Source organism: Tamandua tetradactyla, chromosome 12 (genome assembly GCF_023851605.1).
Source record: "Tamandua tetradactyla isolate mTamTet1 chromosome 12, mTamTet1.pri, whole genome shotgun sequence".
Lineage (NCBI taxonomy): Eukaryota > Metazoa > Chordata > Mammalia > Pilosa > Myrmecophagidae > Tamandua > Tamandua tetradactyla.
In genome coordinates, this window is record NC_135338.1 from 65,787,835 (window position 1) to 65,802,545 (window position 14,711).

The 14,711-nt window shown below is 38.8% G+C and overlaps 2 protein-coding genes across 22 annotated transcripts in view; one reads left to right on the forward strand and one right to left on the reverse strand.

Moving 5' to 3' along the window:
* Positions 1 to 9,049, reverse strand: part of PEAK1 (pseudopodium enriched atypical kinase 1) — a 363,497-nt gene extending 354,448 nt beyond the window's left edge. For 13 of the 17 annotated variants that reach the window (XM_077123673.1, XM_077123672.1, XM_077123660.1 and 10 more), the window contains exon 1: positions 8,851 to 9,049. The gene's annotated coding sequence lies outside the window, so the exon portion shown is untranslated. Of the gene's footprint in view, positions 1 to 8,337; positions 8,590 to 8,850 lie in introns of those variants that run through there. The other 4 variants (XM_077123677.1, XM_077123671.1, XM_077123668.1 and 1 more) reach the window with 1 other exon arrangement.
* The window catches only part of HMG20A (high mobility group 20A), a 90,624-nt gene continuing 84,587 nt past the window's right edge, over positions 8,675 to 14,711 (forward strand). For 2 of the 5 annotated variants that reach the window (XM_077123681.1, XM_077123683.1), the window contains exon 1: positions 8,675 to 9,832. The gene's annotated coding sequence lies outside the window, so the exon portion shown is untranslated. The remainder of the gene's footprint in view (positions 9,833 to 14,711) is intronic. The other 3 variants (XM_077123682.1, XM_077123684.1, XM_077123685.1) reach the window with 3 other exon arrangements.

Consider the following 14,711-nt stretch of genomic DNA (forward strand, 5'->3'; position numbering starts at 1 on the left):
TATATCACAACTACAAGTATAGGTAACGGTAGTATATGGGGAAAAATGCACCTAATGCAAACTATAGACTATAGTTACCAGTAATAGCTTTATGTTCCTCCATCAATTGTAGCAAAGGTACCATACCTAAGCTAAGTGTCATTGATAAGGAGGTATGAGGGCATGGGGTTTTTCTTTTTTGGAGCTATGAAAATGTTCTAAAATTGACTGTTGCAAAGTGAGCATAGCTCTGGGATCATACAAGTGATGTATACTTTGGATGGACTGTATGGTATGTGAGTAAAACTATTTAATTTTTTAAAAAAGTAACTGGATAGACTTTGAAAATTAAGGGGGGACCTTAACTTTAAACAATAAAAGTATTCTGTCATATAAAGAATTTATGAGTGAACATAGTTGTCCTGCTTCTCTTCTACCACTGGAATCAAAGAAGTTCAGGGAGGATAAAGTAGAGGAGCAAGAGGAAAACTTCTCACCAAGAACTAAAAAGGCAAAGAGTCTACATAATGTGGATAAAACTATAAGTACAGTAGAAAATAAAAAAATTTGGTTATTTTTATTTTATTTTTTATATTTTTTGGTTATTTTTAAATTTAATATTTCTGTTATCCTTTATTTTATTTAACAAACACTTACATGATATTTTCTATGCCCCAGACATTTTTCTAAGCATTTTTCAAATATTAGCTTATAACAACCCTCTGAGGTAGGTACTATCATTATGCTCATTTTACGGACAAGAAAACAAGCACAGGAAAATAAAAGTAATTTTCCCAAGGTCACACAGCTAGTAATTTCCAAGATGAAATTCAATCTCAGGTTGTCTAGATGCATAATCCATGCTTTTAATATGTTATGCCAACTCTCCAAAAAGAATATATTCTTGAAAGTTCAGTGTCTGCTTATAATTATTTAATGAAAGTCTGTAAAATGAAGAAGAGAAAAAATGGAAATAGCAAAATATAAAAACCAATTATTCATAGTCACAAAAGATCACTGAGTATAGTGATATGCTTCCTATCTTTTTTTCTTGTTCACATGGGTGTTTTTTTTTTTTATTTCCCTTTCACAATGTTCTAGTTTGCTAGCTGCCGGAATGCAATATACCAGAAACAGAATGGCCATTAAAAAGGGGAATTTAATAAGTTGCTAATTTACAGTTCTAAGGCCGAGAAAATGTCCCAATTAAAGCAAGTCTATAGAAATGTCCAATCTAAGGCATCCAAGGAGAGATAGCTTGGTTCAAGAAGGCCGATGAAATTCAGGGTTTCTCCCTCAAGTGAGAAGGTATATGGCGAACACAGCCAGGGTTTCTCCCTCAGCTGGAAGGACACATGGTGAACACAGCGTCATCTGCTAGCTTTCTCTCCTGGCTTCCTGTTTCATGAAGCTCCCCAGAAGGTGTTTTCCTTCTTCATCTCCAAAGGTCGCTGGCTGGTGGGCTCTCTGCTTCTCACGGCTCTGTCGTTCGGCTCTGCTCTCTCTGAACTGCTCTCATTCTCCAAAATGTTTCCTCTTTTATAGGACTTCAGAAACTAATAAAGACCCACCCAAATGGATGGAGACACGCCTCCAGCTAATTCAATTTAACAACCACTCTTGATTAAATCTCATCTCCAGGGAGATGATCTAATTACAGTTTCAAGCATACAGTGCTGAATAGGGATTAGAAGAAACGGCTGCCTTTACAAAATGGGATTAGGATTAAAACATGGCTTTTCTAGGGTACGTACATCATTTCAAAACAGCACACATAATTACCACTTAGTGCACATGAAATGAAAAACTTTAATTTTAAGATACTAGTCTCCCAGCAATTTTAGAATAATAGTTAAAATTAAACTCTTTTTATATGCCAGGGACTTATTTGCTAATGTGTTCGGCATGCTTTCTCACTTTACCTCACAACTCTGTAAAGTAAGGACTAGTATTATCCCCATTTTACAAATGATGAAACCAACACAGTTAAGAAACTTACTTAAGGTCATACTACTGGTAAGTAGCTGAGTCAAGATTTTAATCTAGCTTGACTACTGAAGTAGAATTCTTGACCATTCCTGGAGGGCAGATTTATGAGCTACTTGAAGACAGTGATTGTATTTTTACAATACAGCATTATTTGTTTGGCTTAGCCTAAAATGAGGATGTTACAATACAGATTTATTTTACTTTGTCCTAACTCTGATTTAGACAAAGATGTTAGATCCTTTTCCTGAACAAGCTAAATAAAAAGGTCATGGGTCTTATGTAATAGCTTCATTCTACAACATATGAATATCCATTATGTGTTAGGACTGTGCTAATAAGATATAGTCTTTGCACATAAGACTGAGGCTCTCTCCAGTCAGCATATAAATAATGCTCAAGTTTCTCCAAGTAAATACAACACACTGATATGTATAACAAAAATGGATATTAGCTTTGCCAATCATTCAGTGGTAGAACTGAGAATGGAATCCTGAAATTCTCTACCCCCTTTGCTATAAACTTTTTTTTCTTACAATTCCTAAAGAGTGATCAACAATTAAATAATTACTAGACAGATACTACATGCCTGCTTCATGTAGTATCTTTTAGCAACTGGCAATGAAAGCTTACCCATACTAGGCACAGAGTTAAAATAAAAATGTTTTGCTAAAGCAGTTAACAGACCATGTGATTTTAATTACTTTTAAAGTGATTGCATTTTGGGTTTGATTTTAATAGACAATGATAAATATGAACCTCTAAGACCATCCATCATCCATGAAAGAAGCAAGTCTAAAAATTAAGCATAGATACAGTACATGGTAAAGCCATCTCTGCTTGATTTTTACATGGAAACATTTGATTTAAACAGTCTTCTGTCAAATCTCACTAATTGTAAAAAAGGTGGCAGAGAACCAAAAGTTAAAAAATCAAGTGCAGCAGAAACCTTCCTGCCAAGTTCACTAGAGAGGGGCTTAACTGATAGCCAATGACTATAGGAACAATTGCAAAACTTATAATGGCAGGGGACCAAGAACAGAAGCAACATAACAGAGGAATGTCTGCTGGTTGATAATTACTAGTGTGTGCATGAAACTGTGCCAAGTTTCTTGGCTGACACATGGTTAAATCAATGTTTACATGTGGCTGATACATGTTTGAGTTCATCATTTCTTGTGTCCATGTCCCCTAATAGGCTCCTCTAGTAGTTTTTATCTGCACTATTAGCTAGTATTTACCTTCCACTGCTACTCTCTTTTTTAAGTATGTAATTTGTCTCATCCTTGGTTGCAAATTTATGGAGTACAGAAGCAATATTAACCCCAAATATAGCTTGGTAACTTACAAATAAAAGGTATTTAATACGTATGAATTAATGATGGATATGAAATACACCCCACACCCACACCCTAGCCCTTATCATTAATGCAGCATGTTTCTCCTCATCTCTCTGACTAAAAAGCCCCAAGCGTCAATCCTTGAAATCTTCTCATTTCCATTTAAACTCACTCCCCAGCTGATCTCATCAAGTCTCACAATCTTAAATACCATCTATACACTGACTACTTTTAAATGTATCTAGGCTGGACCATTCTTCTCTGAACCCCAGGCTCATATGTTCAACTCTTGACTAGATAGACTTCTCTGTTAGTAATATTCCATTAGGTATCTCAAAGACTTAATCAGTCTGGAACAAAACTCCTGAACTCGCCCCAGAAACCCATCTGCCCATGAACTTCCCAATCTCTGTTAAGGACAACTCTATTCTCCCAGCTGCTCAAACCAAAAACCCTGGAGTCATCCTCGACGCTTCTCTTTCCACATTCTACATACAATCCATCAGCAAAATCTATCTGAATCAAAACATAACCAGGTAAAATCAGAGTTAACTGTATGAATGCATATTTATTTTAACATATATACAGAAATAAATATAGATACATGTGTATACATAAATTAGTATGTATACAAATATTTCCTAGCTCTGTCCACTGAGAGAGCTTAGAAGCAGTGACATCCCAGTGGGAATGAGCAAACCTAGCACCCATATCTGGATTCAAAATGCCAATAGCCAATAAAAGGAACCAGGAATCCTTTGAGAAATGGCTGATTCTAGAGCTAGACCAGGAAAGCTACAATATGAGGCTGGGATATCTAATGGTGCCAGAGATTAAAGAAGTGGGCACATACACACACACACACACAAAGGATGGGGCACGTCAAAAAAACACAAAAGCCTACCTAAAAGTGCTTCCAACGGCCAAAACTGAAAAAATTTGGGCAACAAAATAAATAAGATAGCACTGAAATATATCCCTAAGAATAAAATAAATAAGTTCAAACTGATATAAATGATTGATTGGATGAAAAATACATAATGAGACAAACCTTTCTTACAGAAGAATTCCAATTAATAAATGTAGAAAGAATGAGGTCAATTTCTCTATGCCCTGGACCTATTCCACCCTAGCTCCTCAAAATCCTTGGCTGCATATACACACACACCCCTCAATTTCTCTCCATTGGTTCTCTTTTTAAATATAATATAACTTTTTTTATTAGAGAAGTTGTAAGTTCACAGAAAGATTATGAAGAAAATCGAATTCCCATACACACCCTCTCCATAAGTTCTTTCCAGTCCCTACATAAAAGCATGCCCAAGACACTCTTAATTTAAAAAAAAAAAAAAAGCAAACATCAAAATCCTCTGCATCAGAACTCTATTTACATTCTTTCCTTCAGAATCCTTTGTTGAAAACACTGTATCCTTCTCAATTAGCTACACTTTCAGCTGTCCTTCACTCTTCTCCTCAATGTACTACAATGTAGCTAACTACTCTATATGAAGTCACAAATGACACCTTAATCACCAAGTCTTCAAAACTTTCTTCAGTCCTTATCTTACTTAGCTTTCTCATGGCATGAGACTGTGTTCCGTAGTCCTGGTCCGTGAAGTATTCTCCTCCTTCTATTTCCCTGACAAATCTCTTGAGTTGACGTTTTTTCATCTTTGGTCTGTCTGGCACAGTTGGCTGGCTTCTTTCTCTCTAGTAGCCCACAACACAAATGTGGGCATTGTCCTAGATCTTCAGTCTTGTGCAACTCCATAATATGATCACTTACCTTGTCCTGTTGATAACACTTCCCAAATCTCTCTCTCATATATCTACCTGCTCCTCTATTTCCTTCATCATTTCACACCAGGAATGTTTTCCTAACTGGTCTTCTTCTCAGTTTTGCTAATCCAGCATTTACTTCACTGTCAAAATGATAGGTCTAGAACATAAATCTGATTCTATCATAATACAGCTTAAAAATTTTTTCCCACTAAATCCTCACAGCCTTCAGGATAAAGGTAAAGCTCCTTAGCTTGGTTCACAAGGTATTCAATGATTTGGCTTCTGAATACTTTGTCCTCCCCTAGTGATCCACCAGTGGATGCGCTTTCATTCCTCTCTGTGTCCTTTGCTGTTTTAAACCTGTGCTCTCTACAAGTGCCTACTGAGTACCTGCAATGAACTAAGTGTAGGTGCTAGATTTTGAAGACTTAATATGAAAAAATAGAATGACAACTATCTCAATAATGCTTTTTATATTGATTACATGAAGTGATAATATTTTGGATATATTAAATTAAATAAAATACATTATTAAAATTGATTTCATTTATTTCTTATACTTTTTAATGTGGGGTTACTAGAAATTTTTAAATTACATATGTGGTTCTCATTTGCGACTCAAATTATATTTCTATGGGACAGTACCACCCCAAAGTACCCTTTCTCTTCTTTCTGAACCTAGTTAACTTCTACCTATTATTCAAGATTAATTCAGGTAACCCACTAAAATGCATTCCAGGACATTCCCCCCACTGCAAGCCTGAGTCAGTGACCCCTCCTGTATGCTTTCATCCACAGGAACCTGTGTACACACCCCTGTTGCATACCACACTGTATTAAAATTACTGGTTCACCAGCAAGTAATTATTGGTCGTTCCCCCCACCCACCCCCACCCTCCGCAAACTGTAAGCTCCTTACAGAAAGGGATATCATTCTACATATAGTCAGACCATCAGACCTGGCACTTAAAAGGCACTCAAGGGAGAGCTATGGTGGCTCAGTTATGAGCCTGCCATGCTGGAGACCCAGCAGCAAGGCACTGATTCCTGGTGCTTGCCCATGCAAAAATTTTTTTTTTTAATTTTAATTTAAATTTTAAAAAGGTACTCAAAACATTTGTCTAACAAATATGAGTTACATATTCTTGGTCTGAAAGTTACTAGAATTTTAGTTCTTCAAGGAAAGCAAATCAGCAATGAATGAGCTTAGACTTGGGGAAAGGGGGAAGGACTATGAATTACAATGAAGAGATCAACAATGAGACAATAAAAACTCATGACAGAGTGGGCCACAGTGACTCAGCAGGCAGAGTTCTTGCCTGCCATGTGGGAGATCCCGGTTCGGTTTCCCGTGCCTGCCCATGCAAAAAAATAAAATAAAAGCTCACGACACACACCTGCCTCTTACAGTGAAAATAGGAATTTGCAGCAGTGATAAGGAGACTTGAACTCAATTTAGCATGCTGGGGCCACAGTTTTGTTCCTAAATTACTTAACCCATCCAACAAAAGAGTATGATTTGGCAGGTCTCAACACAAACAGCTAGAGTCCAGCACCTGTTCCACTTAAACAGCACATCATTACAGTTAAAAACAACAAATCTCTCTCACGAAACAAATGCTAATCTCAAGATGCTTCACCATGGAGCAATTTAGAAGAGTTATTATATGAAATGTGCCAAAGCATGAATTTATGGCTGATGTTTATTTGGCAAATATGGTTGGCACCAAGAGATGTTAAAAAACATGTATGCAAATAAAAGTTTTTAAGTTCTCAGACTTAAATATTTACATTACCATAAATGTACAAAGATAAACATTTATGTGAGTACACATTTAACGAATCCAAGAAACATGTTTTTCAATATGATTGTCAGGAAACAGTGGCATTATTCCTTTATGGGCCTTAGGGTATGCTCTTAAAAATGAATTCTGATAGAATGTTAATGGGGTATGAACATTATCAGGAAAATTTCTCAGTACTATCATTGGATAAAACGAATAGCCATAATATCATAATAGTTCAAAGCAATCTTATCTTTTCCTTTCACCAAAACATTTCTCTTCCCACTCTGGAATTGAGTTGAACATAAACGTCAATCCCTAAATATAGGGGAAGGGGAAGGACCATTATATCTACACATCAAAAAGCTTTAAAGAAAATAATTTAACTTCTTTCCCCCATAAGATAGTCACATTAGAGTCTCCTAAATAAAGAAATGATAAAATATTTTCCCCTCTTCCTTGAGAGGCTTGTTTTTTCACATAGCTTGTGACTTGGTCATAGCCAAAACTCATTAGCAATGGTATGAATTTTGCTTCCATTGTTAACTGTTAAACTCTGGGCTGAGGCTATTACTCCCATTTTTAAAGCTAAGAAATACCTACCATTATAGTTTACAAAACGAGTCACCAAAGAGAAGTGCCCAGAGACTTCAGAAAATAATTAGTGTAGTCAGTGAATTGAGATATCTAGAAATGCTCTGAGATTACAGGAGAAGCCATCATGAAGTGAGTATCCAAGATTGCTCACGGAAAGTTTTACCCCTGTGGATAATTCACGTTTTTCATTTCCACACTGCAGAGAGCAATATGAGTTCTCCTACTACACACATTACTGTATCACTTTAATTATCAGAAAAAAAAAAAAACTGTGGCTGAACATTCCATCTGTAAGTAGGCCCCAGAACAAAATCCTCAAGTCAATCTCAATTCAGGTGAAAAGCTGTTCACATACATCACCGGATGACCTAATAACAGTCTTTTATGTAAGTCTCCAAGTACTTAATTCAAGGTATAATCTCACCATATTTAATAGAGGCAGGGGAAAAAAACTTATTAGGTTTTCTATAGCAAGGCCAATTAAGATGAAACCATAGTTTTCCTCTAACTCATCACTACCCCCTCAACGCCAGCCTTCCAATAACTTCATTCCACAGCTCCCAAATTCCCAAACTTGGATTTAAAAAAAAAAAAAAGCAGATTGCAAGAAAGTAACATTTAAAGGGGGGAGGGGTACTTTTTCCTGTTGCTGTCAGCAGTCTTTAACACAGTCACAGGATGAAAAACGAAATCAAGCTCTCAGACAGATGATGCATGCGAAGGGGGGATTTTGGGCAGCAAGACCTCCTCGAAGGAAGCAAAAAAAAGTTGCAAGGACGATGAGTCAAAGGGCAAAAGAGAAAGAAATTGGCTAACCGAACCACTCAAAACCCCCAAACACCAAGCGAACCCGCAATCAGGGGGCTCACCAGCAGCAGAGGGAAGAGAGCAGGGTTTCTTCTCGACGCTACTGGCGTGGTTGCGCCGGATCCTCCCCGGCTTGGGAGCGGGAGGACGGTGTAGACTTAGCAGGAGGGAGAGGAGCCCTTCCAGCCCCGGCCTCCCGCGTCCAGCTTCTCCGGGCTTCACTTTCCACAGCAGCCACCCAGCCGCGCCCGGGGGCGTCCCTCACCGTCAGGTCCCAACTTTCCCTCCTCTGGGGGGCGCCGCGCGATCTGGGCGGCCGCCGAAGACGGGGGAGGAGGCGGCGGGGGGCGCGAGGGGGTGCGCGGCGCCGGCGGGGCGCGAGGCCAGCCGGAGCCGGAGAGACCGAGCGGGGCAGGACGCACTGGCCGCCTAAGCCCCCGCGGCGGCGCCAACCAGACCCCGCGCCGCCCGGCCCGGATTCCCGCGGGTCAGAGCCCTCACCCCGAAGCGACCCCAGCCCCATGACCCGAAGCGTGAGAAAGGAGCGGAGAGGACGCGGACAGCCCTCCCGTTACCTGAAGGGCGCACAACGCCGCCGCGGGGACCACCATCGCAGGCGTCCCGTTTCCTTCCTGGTGACTGCAGCCGCCACCGCTGCCGAACAACTGGCACTGACTAACAACAACTAGCAAACTACTCGCCGCCGCTGAGTCCACCGCGCGCTCCCGGCCGCTCGCCACCCGCCCAACCCACCAGCCTGCCCGCCTCCTCCCAGACCCGCGCGCCACCTTTCTGCGCGCGCACCCGTGCGCCGCTCTCCTCTAGCTCTTCCCGGGAGCGAGCACGCGCGCGCGCACGGGCCCTCAGCCTCTCTCGCCTCTGTGTAATGGGAGGAGTCAACGCAAGTCCCCTCCTCTCCGCGTTCCCATCCAAGGAGGATAAGACCTAAAAGCGATTGATTGGCGGGGGGGCGTGGCCATAGTCAGAGGGCGGGGCGACAGGGCCGACAGCCCGCAAGAAGGAATATTTGGGTTCAATTAAATACCAGAGGGTAAAGGGGAACGACGTATGGACCATTTGACTATGTCAGCCTGCTGTTGACTTCAGAATATGTGTTTTCAAGGACTGCTGTGCATAGTAGTAACCAATTTAACATCGCTACTTCCTGCGGGTTTTAGAGAGAAAATAAAAGAACTACATCTCCCAGAAACCTTCGCGAATTGCCGCACCTTGCGTAGTCACGTACTACTTTGCCGCGTTTGAGCAAAATAATCCCTTAATTTTTCTGCAGGAATCGGAAATATTTCACTTTTCTCCTCACCGGAACAATTTTAAATGTTACTGCGATAAGAGAAGCTACCTATGGGGAGGTGGTTAAGAGATTAGGTAAGGAGAAAGAAAGGACATAAAAATAAAGTGCTGCGGAGGAATTTTTGTCAAGCTGTGAGACAACGACGTGCGAAGAGTGAAGGCGATTGAGAGGGGCTGAGGGAATTCTCCTCTGTACAAGGGACTTTCTTTAGGTCCCAGGCCCCTGCTTGTCTCTTTCGTCAGCAGGTCAGTAAGCAAGGCGAGTTTGGGGGGTGACCACAGTCGAAGTGTCCTTTAGCCCATGAAAATCATCCATCTTTTGCCGTTGTTGTTACTGGTTAGCTACGGATTGAGGCTGATTGAATGGGGGAGCCTCACTTCCGTTGGGGGAGGGGTGATAGGCTGTCCTGGGGTGGGGGAGGACGTAATTCACTTCCTGTGGGGGGTAGGCCAATGGTTTTGGGGTGTCCAACCCACTTCCAGTGCGGACGAGGGTTTGAGAAGGTGGTTGGTGCTGTTTATATAGATGGAATCTTCTAGCTTTGGGACTGTTTGTTTTTTTTTTTTTTTGTAAATTAGGTTATTCCATCAAGTTGTGCTAATCCCCTGCCTCCAACCAGAATTTATGTGAGTTTTATTACCAAATGCAAGATGGAAAATTTCCTCCACAACAGAAATTTCCTAATGCTTTTTTACTTAAAAGAATTCAAAATCGCTTTTTAAAATTCTCCATCTCTGCAAGACGAGATACTTTCTTGTGTGACTCATGGATTGCCTACCCCGCTCCACTAAAGTCCAGCCTTGGTAGTGTTCTCTGCCTTGATATGCGCTCTGTAGCTTCTCTTTTTAAGGAGGTCATTTATGAGAGGACAGAATATTTTACTTAAGTTATGAGGCATCTTCACGTTATCAGAGTGAAAGTGTCTTGCTGTAGTTCTCAGATATTTGGTGTCACCTTAACTAACATAAAAAATTTGGTATATTTAAATTCTTATACCTGTTGACTCCAGACTACAGGTTTTGCCCTGTGCTGGAGAACAACTCCCTCAGGCTTAAAAATTCTTAAATGTGAAAGTTGTATTTTAGTACATTGTCCCCCCTTGTAATATAATTAAATTGAGCACCGATTTTTTTTTTTAAAGTGGTATCTGTTCTTTGCAACTTTAAGGTTTATGGTGCCTGAGATTCAACCCACATTTTAATTAGGGGGGAAAATGGATTCAAAAAAGAATAAAAGATGACTAAAAAAGAACTTTCCTTTTTTCCTGTATTCTCTATTTTTTATAAGAAACTGTGTAGAGAGTGGTAATAAACACGCAATAGTTTTGATTCCCTGGCTTCTATTGTGAAGTATCACAATATTTGCCTTTGCTTGTGTGTGCGCGCGTGTGTGTGCGCGCGCCTGCGAGACATGTGCTAAAGGACTCTTTAGAGCTTACTTTGTGAAATCTCAACAGTTTTACTAATTTTAGAATATCAAGTGAACCTAGGACTGTAATGTCTTTCAAGAATATTTTAAAACAGTAAGTCCTGTACATGTTTTCCTGTGGGATTGTTACTTAATCTAGCCTTAGAATTTTTAATTTTTAAACTTACTTTTGAAAAGCTATTTGGGAAATGTGTTTTTAACCAAATATTATAATAAAGGGGGAAAATACATGAATAAAATATTTATTGAGAAACAATATTGCCTTTTGGAAGCAAAGGAGTATATTAAATTGGTATTTATGCTGTTCCATGGAAGAAGAAAGAAGTATATAAAGCACAAATCTTAAAAGATGTTTTATGATAAGTGGCAGTTATTCACTGGTTCCATGAAAGAAGAAATATTAGAAAAGCTTGTGAAAAGTAGAGAGGGGACAGTCATGGAATCAGTCTGTTCTTTCAAACCTAACTCTGTGGAGAGACTTGCTATCTTCCAAAGCCTCCTTTGGAGGTAGTACCCTTTGTTGCAGTTTTCTGTGTGCCTTTTAATAGAAAAACAGTATTGAAATTAGAAAATAAAGATTTTGTATGTGGACTCTTGTGACTTTGAGTGAATGAATTTGAGATTTTCAGTCCGTTACTTGCCTTCTTAAAGGGAGCATAATTTTTTTTTTAGAGCATTTAGATTAGGTAACAATTTTCCAAAAGTTGTCATTGGATACACTGTTCAGAGCAGTTTGAAATATTGAAACAATAGGTCAGAATTCTAGGATTCCGTGTCATTGAAATTTGTTTATTCACACAATGCTAGATGTTATACATAATGCAAAAAAACAGTCTTTTGATTCTTGTGTCTACCCGTCTTTGTAAGGTCACGCTAATGTTCTACAATTGCTAACTTTTTTGTTTATCATTTTGGTGGTGTTTTCTGCTTTTTGTTTTTGCCGTGGGGTTGAGAGTTTAAGGGATTATTCTGACAGATTCAGTGGTTATTAAATCTTCTACTTTATCTTTATCTCTGTTTCAGAGCCTTTAAAGATACTCAAGGCACATGAAGAAAAACATGCAATAATGCACATTATCTTGGAGCTCACTTTCCAGTTTCCAAAGCAAAACTGAAATTTTACTTCCTTGGTACTGGTATTCTTAAATAAGTGTAGTCATTGTTCAAACTGGATCAAAAAGCAACCCTATACATGATGTCTGTTGGTCTTGCTCTCCAAACCCAGCTTTGAACATTTCACAGTAACTTTTCTGGAGGCCATACAGCTCCTTATCAATTTCCTTGATTACATACCTCACGATTGTACCATTCTAACTTAAATAAGAGTGAACATTGGGTTCGAAATTAGTCTTTACACTTTACTAACTGAGCTTACTAGCTTTGTAAACTTGAGCAATTTACTTGAATTCTCTGAGCCTCAGTTTTCAGAAATCTAAAAGGGGTCGTTTGGTGAATCAAGGATATTTTATATAATAGTGCCTGTGCCATGCTAAGATCTTAATAAAATGGTGTTATTTTAGTTGCAGTCTTGCTTCTACTTCTCTGGTTATTACTACTTGCTCACATCTCTGTTTTATATTCCCAAAAGAATAGGTTGCAGTGCTAGGATTATTGACATTCCACCTCCTCCCCAAATCAGCATGCTCACTTAGCTGTCAAGATTTTATATTTTGTGGGAAGAGAAAATCACCAATTTCCATGATCATTTTATAAACTCTGAAAATATACATTATAGGAAAGTTTCAAGAGGGTTAAGGAATCAGTAAAGGAATTCAAATTTTTATAGGAAGACTTTTAAATCATTAGATCTGTTTAAATTCTAAGCCTAACATTCAGGACCCTCCCCAGTATGATCATCTCTATTAACCCACCAACACATCCCAAATTGGATTGGTCACTGAAAAAAATTATGTACTATATTCAGCTTTTCTGTCTTTGCTCATCCTCTTCTCTCTGTTTAAAACACTTTTTCTTTTCCTACCAATCTCTATCAAAAGGCCACCTGCTTTGGGGCTGTTTCTCAAGTAACAACTTCAAGAAGTATTTTCTGATGTCTGTCTTCTGCTCTCTCCATGCTCCCAAACCATATGTGCTCTGTCCTTTGACCCTCTAGGGCATTTTGTACCTGTATTATGGCATTTTATACCTAGTGTTGTTTTATGTTAATGATTTTTTATGTAGAATTTACATCCTGCTGTAAGAGACTGCAGATTATATCTTACTCCTCTGTGTGTCTGTTGGCATACCTGCCACAACGCTATTCACCTTGTAAGTAGTCAGTAAATATTTGTGGAGTTGAATTGGTACTTGGTGCACAATGAAATTAATCAATAACTTCTATCCACTATTTATGCCAATAATCAAGTACAGGGGACAGCATACAATAGACACTCAAATATCTGTTGAATGAACAGTTGAATAAGTCATCATTTTATCATTTGGGGGCAGCATCTTAGCGTGTCGTATCATTGAGCATATATTAAATGCCTATTATATGATGAAAACACTAAGAACTGATCCCTGCCGTCAATTTAATTGGAGACAAATAATAACAAGTATAGACTCTGAAGACTGCAGGTGTTTGGGGGTAGAGTGGGGGGGTGGGGAGGTTAGTATAGAACTGTTTGCATTGTAAGAGATCTGAAATTAGAAACTGAATAGAGTTGGATATCAGGAGGTACTTAACTTAAAATTCTACTCCTATGTGGAATTGATGTATATATATATTCATGCATGGACACCAGTGTTCATAGCAGCATTATTTATAATAGCCAAAAAATAGAAGCAGACTCAATGTCTATCAATGTTAAATGGATAAATGAAAGGTGGTGTAACCATACAAGGGAATATTATTTAGCAATAAAAAGCAGTGAGGTTAATGATAGATGCTCCAGTATTGATGAACCTTGAAAACATTATGCTAAGTGAAGGTAAGCCAGGCCCGAAAGGCCATATATTGTATGAATTCATTTATATTAAATGTCCAGAGTAGGCAAATCCATAGATTAGAGGTAATCAAAGGCCAGGGATGGGACAATGGAGGGCGTTAATGGGTTTCTTTTGGGGATGATGAAAATGTTCTGCAATTAGATAGTGGTGTAGATTACACAACATTGTGAATATACTAAAAACCACTGAATCATACATTTTTCAGTTATGCTGCATGAATTATATCTTTAAAAAATGAGAGATTTCACTTAAAATTGTAAAATGAAGAATTTTGGATGCGCTAGAAGGAAGCAAGAGATGTGAAAGCAAGGAAGTGATAGTTCTTCCTCAGATCAAAGAGAGAAATATAGGCAGTGGGTAGAAGGTGATAGGTGTCCTGAGGATCAGATGAGGATAGATGTGATGGCTTCTGGCTATCTTTTGCGTGAATGAAATGGAAAGTGAGGTGAATGCTTAGACTAGAAGGCAATTGACAAAGAAGGAAAACATCTTAGGAACTTGAAGGAAGCTTCAAGTTCGTTTTATATGTATGTAAAATATATATTACACAAAATTTGCCATTTTAACCATTTTTTAGTGTACAACTCAGTGACACTGGTAACATTCACAGTGTTATGCAGTTATCACAGCTATTTATTTCCAAAAATTTTTATTGACCCAAATAGAAATTCTATAGTCAACTTAATCTACTTTCTGTCTCTATGAATTTGCCTATTCTAGATATTTCATATAAGTGGAATCATACAA